The 20,496-nt window shown below is 50.8% G+C and overlaps 1 pseudogene; it reads left to right on the top strand.

Annotated features, from left to right (window-relative positions):
• LOC147083877 (poly(ADP-ribose) glycohydrolase-like) overlaps positions 1–18,831 on the top strand; it is a 32,698-nt pseudogene extending 13,867 nt beyond the window's left edge.
• Positions 18,832–20,496: the final 1,665 nt, after the last annotated feature.

The raw sequence follows: 20,496 nt of genomic DNA, 5'->3' as shown, positions 1-20,496 counted from the left end.
CAGGGATTCCTGGCTGAGGCGCAGTACAGAGATAGTGGCCATTGATGCTATTAACTTTCGCAACCCCATGGACCAGTACCAACCTCGGTTTTTGGAGAGGGAGCTGAGAAAGGTAAGTCCTGAGACAGGAAGAACACAACCCAGCAAAGGAAACTGGCCGCCTTTGACATCCGTGGTCACACAGCTTGAAACGGATGCAAAGTGTGTAGTAACCAACTTAAAGGCGAGCAGGTCCTGTTGGGAACCCACACACAGTACCAGCGTATAGTGAGAGCGGCCCACAGGTTAGCTCCTGATCTTAATCACAGGGCTTCAGGGTGACAGCCAGGCAAGGATTACTGCGCACTACATTACTTCATACGTGCGTTTTTAAGTTTCAGGATTCATTGAAGTCCGAGGTTGATTGAAACAGGTACAATTTTTTGAAGATCTAAAACCGCAATCAGCGGCCCCTGCAGACTTACAAACTGTATCTTGCAGCCGGCCTGAACTCCAGTCTGCATCTAACCAGCTGTCTGATTGTCGAGCTGGATGTGAAAAGTGGACCCTTGCCTGAGCCTGCCTGCTCGGTCCTGATCTCGGTCACACACCGAGGTGACCATGGTTGCAGCCACCTGGTGTCCACTAGCGGGAACCCCTGGACATCGCTTCATTGATGCCAATTTACAAATGATCTAAATTTACACATTTTAGTTGGGACGAGCCAAGGGGGTTTCTCATTAGTGGTCACCATTAGTGGTCACCTCCTTCTGGAGGGTGTGGGCCCTTGGAGCTGCTCTCCGGGCTTGGCTAGAGTCACCCCACTGGCGTGAGCAAAGCGGTCTACTTTGCTTCAACTTTCTGCTCTCGCCTCCCAACAGCCAGTTTCACAGCAGAGGCCAGGGAGAAGGTTTACCCATTCGTAGCCAACGACGTCCATTTGGGAAAAGGGAGAGAATAACTTATTATTTAAAATACTTAAAGGTATCAGCAGCAAAAGTAGAATTATAGATTTTAGTCACTGGTCACAGATAAGATTGTGGAAATGATTTGGGTTTCTGCCCCTCTCCTCTCGACCTGCTGGTGTGGCTTGGGGCTGTCACAGTCGCTGCTGTTCCACTCACTGCTAAAGGATCTTGTCCCATCTGGTACTGAACCACAGCGATCCTTGCTTAGATCTCTGGTCAGTGTGGAGTTAGCTGGGCCTTGCCAGCCCAGTGTTGGGGCTGCTGCGGTGGGGGAGGTGATGGTGGGGGAGGGGACGGTCGGGGAGGGGACGGTGGGGGAGGGGACGGTGGCGGAGGGGGAAGGTGGCGGAGGGGGATGGTGGGGGAGGGATGGTGGGGAGGGGACGGTGGGGGAGGGGATGATGGGGGAGGGGACGGTGGGGGAGGGGATGGTGGGGGATGGGACGGTGGGGGAGGGGATGGTGGGGGAGGGGATGGTGGGCGAGGGGATGTTGGGGAGGGGGACGTTGGGGAGGGGACGGTGGGGGAGGGGATGGTGGGGGAGGGGACGGTGGGGGAGGGACGGTAGGGATGGTGGGCGAGGGACGGTGGGGGAGGGATGGTGGGCAGAGGGGATGGTGGGTGGAGGGGACGGTGGGGGAGGGGACGGTGGGGGAGGGACGGTGGGGGAGGGATGGTGGGGGAGGGGATGGTGGGGGAGGGGGCAGTGGGAGAGGGACGGTGGGGGAGAGGACAGTGGGGGAGGGACGGTGGGGGAGGGGACGGTGGGGGAGGTGACGTTGGGGGAGGGGACGGTGGGGGAGGTGATGGTGGGGGAGGTGACGGTGGGGGAGGTGACGGTGGGGGAGGGACGGTGGGGGAGGGGACGGTGGGGGAGGGGACGGTGGGTGGGGGAGGGGACGGTGGGGGCAGGGGATGGTGGGGGAGGGGATGTTGGCGGAGGGGATGGTGGGGGAGGGGACGGTGGGGGAGGGACGGTAGGGATGGTGGGGGAGGGACGGTGGGGGAGGGATGGTGGGCAGAGGGGATGGTAGGTGGAGGGGACGCTGGGGGAGGGGACGGTGGGGGAGGGACGGTGGTCGGAGGGGATGGTGGGGGAGGGGGCAGTGGGAGAGGGACGGTGGGGGAGAGGACAGTGGGGGAGGGATGGTGGGGGAGGGGACGGTGGGGGAGGTGACGTTGGGGGAGGGGACGGTGGGGGAGGTGATGGTGGGGGAGGTGACGGTGGGGGAGGTGACGGTGGGGGAGGGACGGTGGGGGAGGGGACGGTGGGGGAGGGGATGGTGGGTGGGGGAGGGGACGGTGGGGGCAGGGGATGGTGGGGGAGGGGATGTTGGCGGAGGGGATGGTGGGGGAGGGGACGGTGGGGGAGGGACGGTGGGAGAGGGGACGGTGGGGGAGGTGATGCTGGGGGAGGGGACGGTGGGGGAGGGATGGTTGGTGGAGGGACGGTGGGGGGACGGGATGGGGTGGGACGGGATGGGGTGGGGGTGGGACGGGATGGGCAGGACGGTGGGGTGGGGGCGAGACTGGACCAAGCCAGTGTCATCACCTTCAGGAGAAGAGAGGCGAAGGCTGGAAATAAAAGGCGTCTCTGACTGCATTTTGTTTGTTGGTCAGATTTAACGGCTTTGAGTCTGGTGCCTTTAATGCTGTGTCTCCTCTGAAGGCTTTCTGTGGATTCTCACACTGTGTGATACCAGCCAATCAGCATTCCGCCATCGCCACCGGCAACTGGGGCTGTGAAGTGTACAAAGGGGATGTACAGCTTAAAGGTTGGTTGATTGTTAAACTGCCATTAGTAAAAGACCACCTCAAGTGGAGTACAACCATCTGAGGTCACTGTGGGCGAGAAATTCATTATAGCCCAGGAGTGGGCGCTAACGTTGGAAAAGTTTGAGATTTAGCGCCAGGCGCGAATGAATCTCGCTGCACACAAAATTCAGTGTAGTCGCTCAGAGAATGGATGGCAGCGCTAAATCAAGTGCTAACGGCTTAGCTCAGTGGCGTTACACTCAAAACACTAACCAATGTCAGGTGCAGTCTAATCGAAGGTCATCATTGCCACAGGCTCTTTCCAGTTCTTAGAGGGGAGGTTCATTGATGCTGCAGAACCTCATTCTCAGCATTGCTGCCTGTGAACCTGTGTCAGCAAGCAGGAGCAGGCCAAGCCCAAGGAGCCGGATGATTCAAGCAGCTGTCTTCATGGCAGATCAACGGCCCAGGGAGAGAGCCCGCAGATTCTGCAACCAAGCATTGGAGGAGTTGGTCTTCGCTGTGGAGAGACAGAGGGCCGTGCTGTACCCAGCAAGTGGCAGGAGGCCCTCACCGCAAGTCTTCCACACCATGTGGAGGGAGGTAGCCCAGCAGGTCTCGGGCAGCACTGTGGTCCCCAGGACCCACACACAGAGCAGGAAGAAATTTAACAACCTCACTCATGTGGTCAGGGTGAGTCAACGCTTCAACAAATGCTACATACCACTATCTGAGCCACAATCTTCATACACTGCCCAAAGCACCACTCCCCCAGCACTCATCCACCAACAATCTCTACCTACCAACACTCACACCCACATCTCACACCTTGCAAACAATGGCAGCTATTCAACTGTGGCAGGCACATCTCCCAAACACCTTGCTCCGCACTCACTCTCACACTTTCCTTTCTCTTGCAGGCCAAGGTCACTCACAACAGGAGGGAGCAGGAGCACACAGGCGGGGGAAAACCTGACACCCGACCACTGTCTGAGCTGGAGGAGAGTGCTGCAGATTACTGGGTGCCAGGTGGTGGGCGTTGTGGCCACCAGCGATGTTGACCCTCTTAGGGACAACAATGGTATGTTCATCCCTACTCCTCCTCCTCACATCCCACTTCCCCCTCACCACACAAGCCTTTCCCACTTTCCAGCTAATCATGCTGTATGCATGTCTTTCTCCCTTCCTGCCCCCTCCCCTCACCTTAAGGAAAGATAGGCAAAAAGGAAAAGGAGGTGGGGTAGCATTGCTGGTTAAAAAGGGATTAACACAATTGTAGGAAAGATATTGGCTCTGAAGATGTGGAATCTGTATGGGTAGAACTGAGAAATACCATAGGGCAGAAAACGTTAGTGGGAGTGGTATATAAACCACCAAACAGTAATGTGGTGGTTGGGGATGGCATTAAAAGGGAAATTAGAGATGCGTGCAATAAGGGCACAGCAGTTATCATGGGTGACTTTAATCTACATATAGATTGGGCTAACCAAATTAGTAACAATACAGTGGAGGAGGAATTCCTGGAGTGTATACGGGATGGTTTCCTGGACCAATATGTCGAGGAACCAACTGGACATCAGGCCATCTTATATTGGGTATTATGTAATGAGAAAGGATTAACTAGCAATATTGTTGGGCGAGGCCCCTTGGGTCGGAGCGATCATAATATGATAGAATTCTTAATTAAGATGGAGAGTGAAGTAGTTGACTCAGAGACTAGGGTCCTGAATTTAAATAAAGGAAACTATGATGGTATGAGGCAAGAGTTGGGTACGATTGATTGGGGAATGTCACTCAAAGGGTTGACGGTGGATAGGCAATGGCAAACATTCAAAGATCGCATGAATGAACTACAGAATCTGTTCATCCCAGTTTGGCATAAAAAAAAAGCTGACTCAAACGTGGCTAACAAGGGAAATTAGGGATAGCATAAGATCCAAGGAGAGGACATATAAATTGGCCAGAAAAAGCAGTAAACCTGAGGATTGGAAGCAGTTTAGGATTCAGCAAAGGAGGAAAAAAGGGATTAATTAAGAGGGGGAAAATAGAGTATGAGAGTAAGCTTTCAGGGAACATAAAAACTGACTGAAAAAGCTTTTATAGATATGTGAAGAGAAAAAGATTGGTGAAGTCAAGCGTAGGTCCCTTGCAGTCAGAATCAGGGGAATTTATAATGGGGAACAAAGAAATGGCAGAACAATTAAATACATACTTTGGTTCTGTCTTCACAAAGGAGGACACAAATAACCTCCCAGAGATGTCGGGGAACATAGGTTCTAATGAGAGGGAGGAACTGAAAGAAATCAATATTTGTAGGGAAATGGTGTTAGGGAAAGTGACAGGATTGAAGGCCGATAAATCCCCAGGGCCTGATAATCTACATCCTAGGTACTTAAGGAAGTGACCCTAGAAATAGTAGATGCATTGCTGGTCATCTTCCAAAATTCTATAGACTCTGGAACAGTACCCATGGATTGGAGGGTAGCTAATGTTACCCCACTATTCAAAAAAGGTGGTAGAGAGAAAACGGGGAATTATAGACTGGTAAGCCTGACATCGGTAGTGGGGAAAATGCTAGAGTCCATTATAACAATGTAATAGCAGAGCACTTGGAAAACAGTGACAGGATCGGACAAAGTCAACATGGATTTACAAAAGGTAAACCGTGCTTGACTAATTTACTGGAATTTTTTGAGGATGTAACTGGTAAAATTGATAAGGGAGAACCAGTGGATGTGGTGTATTTGCACTTTCAGAAGGCTTTCGATAAGGTCCCGCATAAGAGATTAGCGTGTAAAGTTAAGGCACATAGGATTGGGGGCAAGGTATTGACTTGGATAGAGAACTGGTTGGCAGACAGAAAGCAAAGAGTTGGAATAATCGGGTCTTTTTCCAAGTGGCAGGCAGTGACTAGTGGGGCACCGCAGGGATCGGATGTGGGACCCCAGCTATTCACAATATACTAATAATCTAGGCGAGGGAATTGGATGTAATATCTCCAAGTTTGCAGACGACACAAAGCTGGGTGGGAGTGTGTGCTGTACGGAGGATGCCGAGAAACTCCAGTATGATTTGGACAGGTTGGGTGATTGGGCAGACACATGGCAGATGCAATATAATGTGGATAAATTCGAGCTTATCCACTTTGGTGTCAAAAACAGGAAGGCAGATTATTATTTGAATGGCAATAGATTGGGAGAAGGGAAAGTGCAACGAGACCTGGGTGTCCTTGTGCACCAGTCGCTGAAGGTAAGCATGCAGGTGCAGCAGGCGGTTAAGAAGGCAAATGGTATGTTGGCCTTTGTAGCGAGAGGGTTTGAGTACAGGAACAAGGATGTCTTGCTGCTGTTGTACAGGGCCTTGGTGAGACCGCACCTTGAGTACTGTGTGCAGTTTTGATCACCTTATCTGAGGAAGGATGTTCTTGCCATGGAGGGAGTTCAGCAAAGATTTACCAGGCTGATACCTGGGATGGCAGGAATGACGTATGAGGAGAGATTCGGTCGATTGGGCTTATACTCGCTGGAGTTTAGAAGAATGAGAGGGGATCTCATTGAAACTTATAAAATACTAACAGGACTAGATAGACTGGATGCAGGAAGGATGTTCCCGATGGCCGGGGAGTCCAGAGCCAGGGGTCACAGTCGAAGGATAAGGGGTAAGCCATTTAGGACTGAGATGAGGAGGAATTTCTTCACCCAGAGAGTGGTGAACCTGTGGAATTCTCTACCACAGAAGGCAGTAGATGCCATTTCATTAAATATATTCAAGAAGGAGTTAGATATATTTCTTAAGGCTAAAGGGATCAAGGGATATGGAGAGAAGGCAGGAACAGGGTACTGAATTTGGATGATCAGCCATGATTGCATTGAGGGCGGAGCAGGCTCGAGGGATGAATGGCCTATTCCTGCTCCTGTCTTCTATGTTTCTATGTTAACCCGACTCTTGTGCCTTTATGCTTTCAGATAATGAGCAAGCAGCTGAGCATCCTGTCCCTGACGGTACCACAGAGAGTGAGGCGGAAGAAGAGGAGGACGAAGAACACACTGTGTCACTGCATGTCTCACCCACAGACACCAGCTCAGATACTGGCACTACGCGTTCTTTAGAGGCTAGTATAGTAGCGGGATCTGCACAGGGTCATGCACCGGGGACAAGTGGGCTGCAGCAAGGCCAGGGGGAAAGGGTAGCGCGAGCATCAGCTCCCCGGAGGGCGAGTTCTGCTGCACAGGACTCAGTTGAGGACGTTGATGGGGAGCTCTTTAGAAGAAGGGTGATGGGCATGCACACGGAGGTGATAGGTGCAATGGCAAGGGTGCCCGAGAGCCTCTCGGCAATGGTAAGGAGCGTGGAGGAGTCCGCCTCCAACATTGCACAGAGCTCTGTGCACACCATGGAGCCTGTCATTTCCAGTCTGGAAAGGACGGTGAACTCCCTGAGAAACAGTGGAGACCCAGACCTGTTGCCGCGTGTGATGGGCAATGTCGCAGCTTCCATTGCAGCAAAGACTGAAGCCATGCAACGTCTTAGTGCTGTAATGCAGACTATGCTTGGTGCCATCGATTCTCAGACTGCTTTCACGCAGTCTCAGCTTGATGCCACATAAGCTCTGGCTGCTGCCATCGTGGCTGGGTCGACCACCGTCCACCGGAGTTTTCACGGTCATAGAGTTTAGAGTCATAGGCCTAGAAATTCAGTAAGGCGCTGCCAGCTTTGCAGCCAGTTACCGCCCAAAGAGGGTTTCTGCGCCAATAGAGGAGTTTGCACTGATATTCAGCGCTGCGGTAATGGCGGCGGTAGCTGTTAGCGCTGCGCCGGCACCGATGACGTCATCGGTGTGCGCAGTGCCCCGCTACCGCCCCGCCACCGGCCCGAACCCCATATTGAGTTGCGGCCACCTCTTCCGCAGCGGCCGCAAACAGCGATCAGAAAACGGGGCTGTACTGTAGCCTTAATGGGGCGCTTTAAGGTGGAGGTGCGACCGGCCGCTTTTTCTGCGGCCTCCTGCCCGCACCTCTTTCCCCGGCCTCCTCCACCACCACCCCCCCGTGGCATTGCCGGCTGCTTTCCGCGAACCCGGCACTTCTCCGTGGTGCCGGGCTAATTTGCCGGCACCATCCAGTGGCGACCTCCCCGTTGCAGGCACCTCCCCCTTAAGAGAAGGAGGAGGCCTGCAGTACCGCAGCCTGCCGCTCCGCAGCGGGTGGCGCAGCGGCGCCTAGAGCGCTGAAATTCAGTTTCAGCACCCCAAGCGGGGGCGGGCACACCCTGGAATAGCACCCGGTTCCGACTTGGGGCGCAAAAACTGAATATCTGACGGTCGCAACTGGCTCCGCTCTCAGCGCTAACTTTTGGGCGCACGCCAGCTGGCGGGCCCAAAGTGAATTTCTAGGCCATAGAGTTTTACAGCACAGAAAGAGGCCCTTCGGCCCATCGTGTCTGCGCTGTTCATCAAGCCCTGTCCAATCTAATCCCATTTTCCAGCATTTGGTCCATAGCCTTGTATGCAATGGCATTTCAAGTGCTCATCCAAATGCTTCTTGAATGTTGTGAGGGTTCCTGCCTCTACCACCCTTTCAGGCAGTGAGTTCCAGACTCCAACCACCCTCTGGGTGAAAAAGTTCCTCCTCAAATCCCCTCTAAACCTCCTGCCCCTTACCTTGAATCTAGGCCCCCTTGTTATTGACCCCCCTACTAAGGGGAAAAGTTCCTCTTTATCTACCCTATCTATGCCCCTCATCATTTTGTACACGTCAATCAGGTCCCCCCTCAGCCTTCTTTGCTCCAAGGAAAACAACCCCAGCCTGTTTACTCTTTCTTCATAGCTGAGGCGCTCCATCTCAGGTAACTTCCTGGTGAATCTTCTCTGCACCCTCTGCAAAGCAATCACATCCTTCCTATAGTGAGGCGACCAGAACTGCACACAGTACTCCAGCTGTGGCCTTACCAGCGTTTTGTACAGCTCCATCATAACCTCCTTGCTCTTATATTCTATGCCTCGGCTAATGAAGGCAAGTATCCCATATGCCTTTTTAACCACCTTATCGACCTGTTCCGCTGCCTTCAGGGATCTATGTACATGTACACCAAGGTCCCTCTGACCCTCTGTACTTCCTAGGGTCCTACCACTGATTGTGTATTCCCTTGCCTTATTTGTCTGTCCAAAATGCATCACCTCGCACTTTTCAGGGTTAAATTCCATTTGCCAGTTTTCCACCCATCTGACCAACCCGTTTATATCGTCCTGTAGCCTGAGGCTTTCCTCCTCGCAATTTACCACCCCACCAATTTTCGTGTCATCTGTGAACTTACTGATCATACCTTTTACATTCTCATCCAAATCATTTATGTAGATCACAAACAGCAAGGGACCCAGCACCGATCCCTGAGGTACCCCACTGGACACAGGCTTCCAGTCACAAAAGCAACCTTCGACCATCACCCTCTGCCTCCTGCCACTCAGCCACTTTAGGATCCAACGTGCCAAGGCACCCTGGATCCCATGGGCTCTTACCTTCTTGACCAGTCTCCTATGCGGGACTTTGTCAAAAGCCTTACTGAAGTCCATGTATACCACATCCACAGCATTTCCCTCATCCACACACCTAGTCACCCCCTCGAAAAATTCAATCAGATTGGTCAGGCATGATTTACCCTTGACAAAGCCATGCTGACTATCCCCGATTAATCCTTGCCTCTCCAAGTGGAGACTAATTTTGTCCCTCAGAATTTTTTCCAATAATTTCCCTACCACAGATGTTAGGCTCACTGGCCTGTAATTCTCTGGTTTATCCCTGCTACCCTTCTTGAATAATGGTACTACGTTAGCTGTTCTCCAGTCCTCTGGTACATCCCCTGTGGCCAGAGAGGTTCTGAAAATTTGTGTCAGAGCCCCTGCATTCTCCTCCTTTGCCTCACTCAGCAGCCTGGGATACATCTCGTCCGGGCCTGGGGATTTATCCACTTTTTGGCCTGCTAAAACCGCTAGTACCTCCTCCCTCTCGATGCTAATATGTTCAAGTATATCACAGTCCCCTTGCCTGATTTCTAGGTCTACATCGTCTTTCTCCATAGTGAACACAGATGCAAAAAATTCATTTAAAACCCCGCCTACATCATCTGGCTCTACACACAGATTGCCACTTTGGTCCCTAATGGGCCCTACCCTTTCCCTGGTTATCCTCCTGCCCTTAATATACTTATAACACATCTTAGGGTTTTCCTTTATTTTGCTCGCCAGTGTTATTTCATGGCCCCTCCTCGCTCTCCTAATTTCTTTTTTAAATATGCCCCTGCACTTTTTATACTCCTCTAGGGCTTCCTCCGTCTTAAGTCTTTTGTAACTGCCAAAAGCCCCCCCTTTTTTTCCTAATGCATTTTTGTATATCCCTTGTCATCCAAGGTTCCCTTTGCTTGTTGGTCCCACCCTTGACCTTTACAGGAACATGTTGGCGTTGTACTCTCTCTATTTCCCTTCTGAAAGTCTCCCACTGCTTTGATGTGGATTTTCCTATAAGTAGCTGCTCCCAGTCCACTTTGGCCAGATCCTGCCTTATCATATTATAATCGGCCTTCCCCCAATTTAGAACCCTTATTTCCACGCCGTCTTTGTCTTTTTCCATGACCACCTTAAATCTCACCGAATTATGGTCACTGTCGCCAAAATGCTCTCCTACTGACACTTCCACCACTTGCCCGGCTACATTCCCTAGAATTAGGTCCAGTACCGCCCCCTGTCTTGTAGAACTTTCTACATGTCGGCTCAAAAAGCTCTCCTGGATGCACTTTAAGAATTCTGCACCCTCTAAGCCTTTCACACTCTGACTATCCCAATTAATATTGGGGAAGTTGAAATCCCCCACTATTATTACCCTATTATTTTCGCACTGCTCTGAGATTTGCCTACATACCTGTTCCTCTCTCTCCCCCTGACTGTTGGGGGCCATATAGTACACTCCCAGCAAAGTGCTTGCCCCCTTTTTGTTTTTATGTTCTACCCATATGGCCTCATTAGAGGAACCCGCTAATATATCATCCCTCCTTACAGCAGTAATTGACTCCTTAATTAATATTGCAACACCCCCTTCCCTTTTACACCCCCTCTGTCTCGCCTGAAGATTCTATACCCCGGAATATTGAGCTGCCAGTCACAGAATCACAGAAACCCCACAGTGCAGAAAGAGGCCATTTCTATCTCCCTCAACCATGTCTCCGTGATAGCAACAATATCGTACTCCCATGTGTTCAACAACAACTTCAGTTCATCCACCTTATTTGCAAGACTCCTTGCATTAAAATAAGTGCCTTCCAGCCTTGCCATATTCACTTTTGCCTTCACATATTTGTTCTGCCTTCCCAGCTGACCTGTTTTTTCCTCCGTATTTGGCTGTAAATCACCCCCTACTATAGCTCCACTCTGTATCCCATCCCCCTGCCAAGTTAGTTTAAACCCCCCCCCAACAGTGCTAGCAAACCTCCCCGCAAGGATATTGGTCCCCCTCTGGTTCAGGTGTAAACCGTCCGACTTGTACAAGTCCCACCTTTCCCAGAAGCAGACCCAGTGATCCAGGAAACTAAAGCCCTCCCTCCTGCACCATCCCTTTAGCCACGCATTCATCTGTTCTATCTTTCTATTCCTATACTCACTAGCACGTGGCACCGGGAGTAATCCAGAGATTAAAACCTTTGATGTCCTGCTCTTTAATCTTCTACCTAGCTCCTTAAATTCTTGCTGCAGGACCTCATCCCTCTTTTTAACTATGTCGTTGGTACCAATGTGGACCACGACCTCTGGCTGTTCGCCCTCCCCCTCCAGAATGCCCTGCAGCCGCTCAGTGACATCCTTGACCCTGGCACCAGGGAGGCAACAAACCTTCCTGGATTCACGTCTACAGCCACAGAAATGCCTATCTGTTCCCCTTACTATAGATTCCCCTACCACTATTGCTCTCCCACTCTTTTTCCTCCCTTCCTGGGCATCAGGAGCACACCCAGTGCCAGGAAGTTGGCTGCTGCTGCCTTCCCCTGATAAGTCATCCCCCCCAACAGTATCCAAAGCGGTATACCTGGTTGAAAGGGGGATGGCCACAGGGGTCCCCTGCACTACCTGCCTGCTTCTACTGTTCCGCCTGGTGGTCACCCATTTCCCTTCTGCCTGTGCAGCCCTACCCTGCGGTGTGACCAACTCACTGTACGAGTAATTCGCGACTCTCTCAGTACCGTGAATGCTCCACAGCCCATCCACCCACAGCTCCAGCGCCCCAAGACGGCCCGTTAGTAGCTGCAGCTGGATGCATTTCTGGCACGCGTGTTGGTCAGGGACACTGGCAGCATCTCTGAATTCCCACATAGAGCAAGAGGTGCATATCACGGGGCTGGGATCTCCTGGCATGACCTACCCCTTTAATCAATTTAAATTAAATTAATTCAATACCACCAGTAAAGTAAGCCTTACCTGGTCTCTGGAGCCCTTTGTAGGCCCACTCTACCGCTGAAGCACCCGCCGAAGCTCTGAGGCCTTGCCTCACCTTGACTCACCCAACTCTCAGCACTCTGTTGAAAACCACACTCAGTGCAAAATCGCACTTCAAAGCCTGTTTTAATAGGCCCTGAAACAAAGACTTGCTGAGCCCAGCTACAGGAGAACCAGGTTAACCAGATTACTCCAGTTTCCCGTGTTAACTGCCTTCAGCTGCTCGGAGTTGTAGGACTTGTTTATCCCTTTTTAACCCTGCTTAAATCTGGGAATTTTAGATTTTAAACAGTAAACAGTACACAGTAAATGTGAAACAAACAAAAGTTTGATTTCAGCAAACAGTTAAGACTCCCTGACTTACCCAACTCTCAGCACTCTGTTGAAAACCGCACTCAGTGCAAAATCGCACTTCAAAGCCTGTTTTTATAATCCCTGAAACAAAGACTTGCTGAGCCCAGCTATAGGAGAACCAGGTTAACCAGATTACTCCAGTTTCCCTTGTTAACTGCCTTCAGCTGCTCTGAGTTGTAGGACTTGTTTATCCATTTTTAACCCTGCTTAAAGCTGGGAAATTTAGATTTTAAACAGTAAACAGTACACAGCAAATGTGAAACAAACAAAAGTTTGATTTCAGCAACCAGTTAAGACTCCCTGACTCACCCAACTCTCAGCACTCTGTTGAAAACCGCACTCAGTGTCACAGTGTCGCAGCAGGCCAGCAATCTGTGCTCCAGCAGATTGGCAGTGATGCTGAGGTGCTGCTTCGGGGGAGTGGCAGTGTGTCAGTGGAGCAGGAAGTTACTGTCCTCTCTCAGGATGACAGCATTCCTGCGCCCACCACTGGCACTCCGCCATTGCCCTTGTCGCTGCCTGTCATCCAGCCAGCCCAGACTGCTGCCGCCAATGCTGAGGTGGTGCAGTCTACAGCCGGGCCTTCCAGGCCCAGAGCTGGTCGAGTGCGATCCGCAAGGCCATCTGATGTCTCCCGCACGTACACTCAGCAGCCTTCCACCCACCGTGCTGCAGCCACTGGGCCAACATTTGGTAGGAGCACTAGGGTAGACAAAGGCACAGCAACAAGAGGCACTAAGGGATCGCACGAGGGTGAAGAGTTAATATTGTTGTTGTAAATATGTGTTCACTGATTATTATTAATTGGCTTTGGATGATTTTGTGATGTCGCTCATTTCAGCGTTGTGCTGTGATGTGACCTGCGACAGGGATGGAATGATGGGGATGTGGTGAGCAGCGGGGATCTGGGGTTTAATTTATTGGAACTGCAGTCTGATGAGGCAGTCACGGACCGCCCTTCCAGAAGGCAGATTGAGTGGCTGCCTCCTCCCTCGCTCCTGCTCCTCCTCCTTCTCTTTCTCTTCCTCCTCGTCCTCATCCTCCTCCTCCTCCTCTCTCTCTTCCTCTTCCTGAGGTTGTTTCGCAGTCCGTGGTGGCAACAGCTGGGCCCTCATGATGGCCATGTTGTGGAGCATGCAGCAGACCACAACGAAATGGGACACCAGCTCAGCCGAGTACTGAAGGGCTCCTCCCGAGCGGTCAAGGCACTGGAACCGTTGCTTGAGCACTCCAATGGTCTGTTCGATGATGTTCCTGGTGGCAGCATGGCTCTCAGTATATGAGTGCTGAGCAGGAGTGTTGGGGTTGTGGAGGGGAGCCATGAGCCAGGTGGAGACCGGATAGCCCTGGAATGTAACCAGCCAGCCGCGAGCTTGATGTGGTGGCTGGAAGAGTGCTGGCACACCAGTCTGGCGCAGGATGAAGGCATCGTGGGTGCTGCCAGGATAGCGGGCATTCACATTGAGGATTTGCTGTCTGTGGTCACACACCAACAGCACATTAAGTGAGTGGTAGTCTTTGCGGTTACAGAGGCCTCAGGCAAAGCCATGTGGGTGCAGTCATTGGTGCCCTGCACCATGGGGAAGCCCGCTATCCTGGCAAAGCCACATGCACGTTTGTCCTGCTTCTCTCTGGTGATGGGGAAGGAAATGTAGTCCCTTCTCCTACTGTAGAGTACCTCTGTGACCTCCCGGATGCAGCGATGGTCTGCGAACTGGCACCTGTTGCAGACTGGAAGGAACCGCTGGCGAAGAAATTGAGGGCGATGATGACCTTGACTGCCACAGAGAGAGCCATGGTCGACCTGATCTGAGGCTCGAGGTCTGGTTGCAGGAGGTGGCCACATCCTTGCTGAAGCAGAGCCTTCTAATGCACTGCTCCTCGCTTAATTGGAGGAAGGAGAAGTGCTCTCGGAATACCCTCGGAGGGTAAGGCCTCCTGTTGAGAGCCCTGATGGCCCTCCTCCTCCCTCAGGCCACATCTTGCAATCTTTCTCGCTTCCTCCGCTCCCTCTGCTGTAGACCCTGGAGGGCGAGGTTGACTGCCAGTACAGCCCCCATTAATGTAACGATGTGTAGCACTTTGAAATTTTGTCAGAATAAATGTAACTAATTTTTAGTAGCCACAACACTACTGATACTAAAGAACTTTTAAATGACTGAATTAAACTCTTGTACAATCGCAAACTGAAACAGCACTAACCTGACAGCTGCGACTGATCCCTTTAAATAGCGCCCCTGGGGCCGACATATGCCTGCTTCACGCCCCCTCCCATTACCGCTGTTGGGCGAGTCGCTAAGGCAGGGGATGATGCTTAATTTGGCAGATTGGGCGCCCAGTGACCTTTGCACACTCACTGACGTTACGATTTGCCTGCTGCTGAAGTCCCCGGCGCTAATCGTAGCGGCGGTGCTACGGGGGTGGGAGGTCGAATTTGGCATGCGCTGCTGGATTCACCTCACCGCGGTGCTACTGCCTCAGTGCCCCGTTAGCGCCCCACCAGGCGCTAAGCTACCGAATTTCTCCCCGTGAGTTTTGCAAGTTGGGTAAATACTGCAGTTGTAGTACCAGCACGCTGCTGCTGGTGGAGCTATCGATTCAGTGGAAGGTGCTGGTCTCAGCACTGCCACCTGAAGGAAGTGGGTGGCATTAGCGCCCAGGAAGAGAAGAGAGACTTGCATTTCTATAGCGCCTTTCACGACCACCAGACATCCCAAAGCGCATCACAGCCAATGAAGAACTTTTTGGAGTGCAGTCACTGTTGTAATGTGGGAAACGCAGCAGCCAATTTGTGCACAGCAAGCTCCCACAAACAGCACTGTGATAATGACCAGAGAAGCTGCAAATCTTCTGCAGTGCCCTGAATGGAAAATAAAAATCCACCAGAGACAAAGAGCCAGGTGCTTGCATCCATGGGAACAATTCTAGAAACAACCATTTGTATAGCGCCTTTAACATAAAATGGCCCAAGTTACACAGACAAAGATTGCTCACACTGGCACAGATACAGGGAATAAGAGGGCGTCAGCACCAGGATCAGAAGAATTTTTGATCGTGCAGAGGGTTATTTGAACCTGGAACATTTTACCACGCGTGGCTGCTGTGGCAGAGCCCCACACATCATTTAAATGGGAATTGGATTCAGTATTTGAAAAGGAAGACGGTAAAGGTATAGAGGAAGGGCAGGATTAGAGTAGAAGGCTGCAGTTGCAGAACGTGCACCAGTGCAGACCTGAGGTGCCTCACGGCCTCCTTCTGTGCTGTAATTATTATGACTCTGAAATCATGCTTTCTTTCCACAGCTCTCCTTCAGATAATGGCAGCTGCTCAGGCACAGAGGGACGTGGTGTACTTTACTTTTGGGGACAGGGCCTTGATGAGAAGCATATATGAAATGCATCAGTTTTTGCAAAGGAAAGATGTCACAGTGGGTAAGTACCAACCAAACTAGAAGATGGATAGTGTATGGTGTGAGCTCAGAGACAGCAGCGGTTTCTGGTATTTTCTGCTCGACGCCATTGGATAGTGATCAGGAACAGGAGCCACAGCTGCTCAAACATTAGGTCAATGTGTAGTTGTCAATGCTTTTGTGGCGGTTCTAACTGTCGAGAACATGAAAGAGCAGGAGTAGAGAGCCCATCAATAAAGCCATCCAGTGGCATCACTCGGGGAAAGATGAGGAATACCTACACCACCAGTTTACCGAGACCTTCAGCACTTGTGTGAAGGCGAGCTGCTGTAATGGCTCAGTTCAAAATTAACCTCCCAACGTGAGACTGGGGTTTAGAGGAGAATCCCAGGTTCCATTCCTGCTTCGTGCTTTGTTAGCAGAGTTAAAGCAGGGCCTTGGTGAGTTGCTATAATTCACATCATCATTCTTATCGGGTGTGGGGGAATGGGCCAAAATCAGCCCAGCTCCTGGTCTTGATTAGTATATCTTGCTTGTATGTAGTTGTGTGCGTGTTCGTGGGTGGGTGTGTGTTCGTGGGTGGGTGTGTGTTCGTGGGTGTGTGGGTGTGCGTGGGTTCGTGTATGCATGTGGGTGTGTGTGCGTGCGTGTGTGTTCGTGTTCTTGGGGTGTGTATGTGTTCATGTGTGCGTGCGTGTTCGTGGGTGCGTGTGTGTTCGTGTTCATGGGTGTGTTCGTGTGGGTGTGAGTGAGTGTGGGTGTGAGTGTGAGTGTGGCTGTGGGTGTGAGTGTGGGTTTGAGAGTGGGTGTGGGTGTCAGTGTGTGTGTGGGTGTGTGTGTGGGGTGTGGTGTGTGTGTGTGTGTGCGTGCATGTTCATGGGTGTGTGTGTGTTCGTGTGTGTGCGTGTTCGTGGGTGCATGTGTGTTCGTGTTCATGGGTGTGTTCATGTGGGTGTGAGTGTGGGTGTGGGTGTGAGTGTGGCTGTGGGTGTGAGTGTGGGTGTGAGAGTGTGTGTGGGCGTCGGTGTGGGTGTGGGTTGGTGTGGGTGTGAGTGTGGGGTGCGGTGTGGGTGTGTGTGTGTGCGCTTGTGTGGACAGACAGACATGGTAAAGGTAGAATCAGGTGCATATGTGAAGCCCCAAGCGGCTGAATAGCCTGCCACTACTTACTGTCCAAGCACAGATTAACACACTGGTCCGGGGGAGGGAGGCTACGGCTAACACCCGTGGGATTGTACCCCAGCAAGCGGCGGTACCTTCAGGAGAGGAGGCGAGAAATTAAGTGAAAAACCTTGGCGAGCTGGTTTGAGTGTAATGTCATCAAACATTCTGCTGCTTTTCTCATAGGGCAACTTTACAACATTTTGGAGAAGTACTCGAGAACAGATTTTGGAACAAGCAGAGCCAGAGATCTATACGAGTTCATTCAGAACAATGTGAATTGTTTAAAGGTGCGAATCTGATCACCAGCAGCAAATGACAGAAAGACGCTCAGTACATTGATGGAGGAGAGGATCTCATTTATAATTCATTCCTCAAATCAACAGGGTTCTTAAACATTGAAAATCAGGGGCCAGAGATTTATTAAGCTTACAGCACAGGCAATAGTCCTTAAACATACACTTAAAAAAGACAGCATTTACAACTGAGGCTGGCTGCTTTAGTCGGGGACTGAAACGTGTCACAGCTTCGAGCTCAGTGTACAGGTTGATCAGACCTTGTGGTATCTGTACAAACACACACCTTTTATATCTTTTTCTTACCCCGCTCGATGTGACTACCCACATGTTTCTGCATTAAGATTGTACAAAAGTTAAATTACGGCCCTATATAAGGTGAATTTTAATCAGCTTGTCCCCTTATCGATAATTTTAGTTTTGTTTACTTAGAGTTATTTTTCTGTTGTGTTAATGAGACTCCTTACTCTGTTATCTTATCGCTAGTTTCTGCTATTCTACCAGGTGAAACCTTTGATTGTAAGTGTGTCTTTGATTCGGTGCCATTCCATACCAGCCAATCTTCTGCTTCTACAGAAACCCCAATTAAAAAGGAGGATGTATCCCCAGAGGGTTTCCTTTGTTTTTCACACACTTGTTATCAACTGATTAAAGTTCTGTGAAATATCTGGATCAGTCTGCACTGGGATGTCTTTAGGTTTACTGAAGTGATTAAACTGACCACTGCTTCGAGATCAGCCTTAGTTCAGTGGTCACCGCATCTAAATTAACTTAACAAGCAAAGGTGAAAGGTTAACATTGCCACACTATGAAGAGAGCTCAGCAGCAGTACAGCGTCAGTCGGCTTCGGGCCAGTCTGATTAACCCTGTGCTTACAGCATTAGGGTCAGGGTTGGTTTTACAGAGATTGTGAGCACAGGAAGCGATGCTACAGCTGGGCAAATACCAACCAGGTGCGAAGTGAGAGCCTGAAGCTGTCTCATGCATTTTTACACAGATTCCCAAGGGCCGTTTCATTTCATAGTGAGTCATCCGTCTTTCGGATGAGACGTTAAACCGAGATCCAGCCTACTCTCTCGGGTGGATGTAAAAGATCCCATAACACTATATTGTAGAGCAGGAGAGTTCTCCCCGGTGTCCTGGCCAATACTTATCCCTCAATAAATATCACTGAAACAGATTAACTGGTCATTATCTCATCGCTGTTTGTGGGAGCTTGCTGTGCACAAATTGGCTGCCACGTTTCTACATTACAACAGTGAGTCCAGTCCAAAGTCCTTCGTTGGCTGTAAAGCCTTTGGGACATCCTGAGGTCGTGAAAGGCGTTATATAAATGCAAGTCTTTCTTTCTTTATAAGTGTTAAGTGGTTCTCCAACCCAAATTGTTCTTATCTTGTACATCCTAATCCAAATTAAAAACTTAAAATAATGTTGAAAGGAACGAGAATTTCTTTTGATGGGGAACAGGAGCACTCACTACATTTCACCGTCACTGTCAGTGACTGACTGACACATCAACCCGTGGGATGTCTGTACAACCGCAATAGGATAGAATCAGAGCAATGAACCCAAGCCGAGGCCTCTCACCTGCCCCTCACTCTCTCTCTTAGATCCGCCGGTCTAATGTGCACAGCAGTTGTTCAGATCAGCGCCCGTATGGTGAGGGGCCAACACGCCTGCTTTCACACCAGGGCGGCTGAGACATAGACCCAGCTTATTTTTTTATTTGTTTATGGGATGTGGGCATCGCTGGCAAGGCCGGCATTTATTGCCCATCCCTAGTTGCCCTTGAGAAGGTGGTGGTGACCCGCCTTCTTGAGCCGCTGCAGTCCGTGTGGTGAAGGTGCTCCCACAGTGCTGTTAGGGAGGGAGTTCCAGGATTCTGACCCAGCGACGATGAAGAATCGGCGATAATTCTGCTTATAAAAGCAGAAGTCCCTTTTGCCCCATGATGTGGTGGGGTGGGGGCATTAGTTAGTAAAGTTCTCAATGAACTCTCACCAACAGTAAATATCACACCTTCAGCTATCAGGCTGTCCTGGTGCTAGTCCGTGACGCTCCCATCCAGTTTTGGACGGGGAGGGGGTGGTGGGGGGCAGAAGGTCGCAACCTTTCATTTAGCTGGTACTTCCTCTGGGAGCCTCGTACCAATGAGCAGGAAGATGATGTTGAAAGAGCTCCAGGCTGGCATGAACAGGCACCGTCACTGACAGGCCCGGCTCCCAGCATGGATCTAACAGGAGGCAGCAAGAGCTGAAGGTGTTTAGTCTGAATAACCATGAAATCGGTTTCAGTTTGACATATGGGATGAACTTTTCAGCGCATCCTATTGCTGAACTTGCGTGTGTTTCACGAGTAAGGGTGGAACTCATTTTGTAATTGTTTGTGGAGTGGACAGAGAAGTCATCAGGCCCCTGAATGGCAGCTCAGAGAGTGAGCGAGTCAGGCCACCATTCACAGTTTGGAGGGAAGGACAGAAACCCACATCAGTGCTGTCACTAGGATTTCTGTAAAAGTGGAGTGCGGAACTTTCACTCTTTAAAAAGCCTCCCTGTGGGACAATTCTAGAAAGTATCCCTTCAAAGCTGGGCTGCCTGAAGAGAGCATTCGGAGCCGGATAAAACAACAGTGAGGAGCGAACTGGTACAAGACTGTCACTGGAGTTGGGAGCAGTGCGAGGGGATGAACAAGAATTGTGCACCATGAAATCAGTGGGATTAAAAGTGATTTTCCTTCACTGCATTTCCAACAAGATGTTAAATGCTTGGCAATTACGGAGTTCTTCACCATCAGAGGAAGTGACTGAGAGCTGGTCTTGTAGAGGTAAGCAAGATAGTCAGTGGAATATCCGTGCCACAACTAACACCGCCTATTTCCAGCATCGTAAACTCACCTGACTGCCATTGCCTCAGCTCATCCGCTGCTGAAACCCTCATCCATGCCTTTGTTACCTCGAGACTTGACTTCCAACACACTCCTGGCTGGCCTCCCACATTCTACCCTATGTAAACTTGAGGTCATCCAAAGCTCGGCTGCCCATGTCCTAACTCGCATCAAGTCCCATTCACCCATCACCCCTGAGCTCACTGACCTACATTGGCT

This window comes from Somniosus microcephalus, unplaced genomic scaffold (genome assembly GCF_052327205.1).
Source record: "Somniosus microcephalus isolate GS21.2 unplaced genomic scaffold, FLI_Smic_1.0 scaffold33, whole genome shotgun sequence".
In the NCBI taxonomy this organism is placed as follows: Eukaryota; Metazoa; Chordata; class Chondrichthyes; order Squaliformes; family Somniosidae; genus Somniosus; species Somniosus microcephalus.
This window is presented reverse-complemented; position numbering and strand designations above follow the sequence as displayed.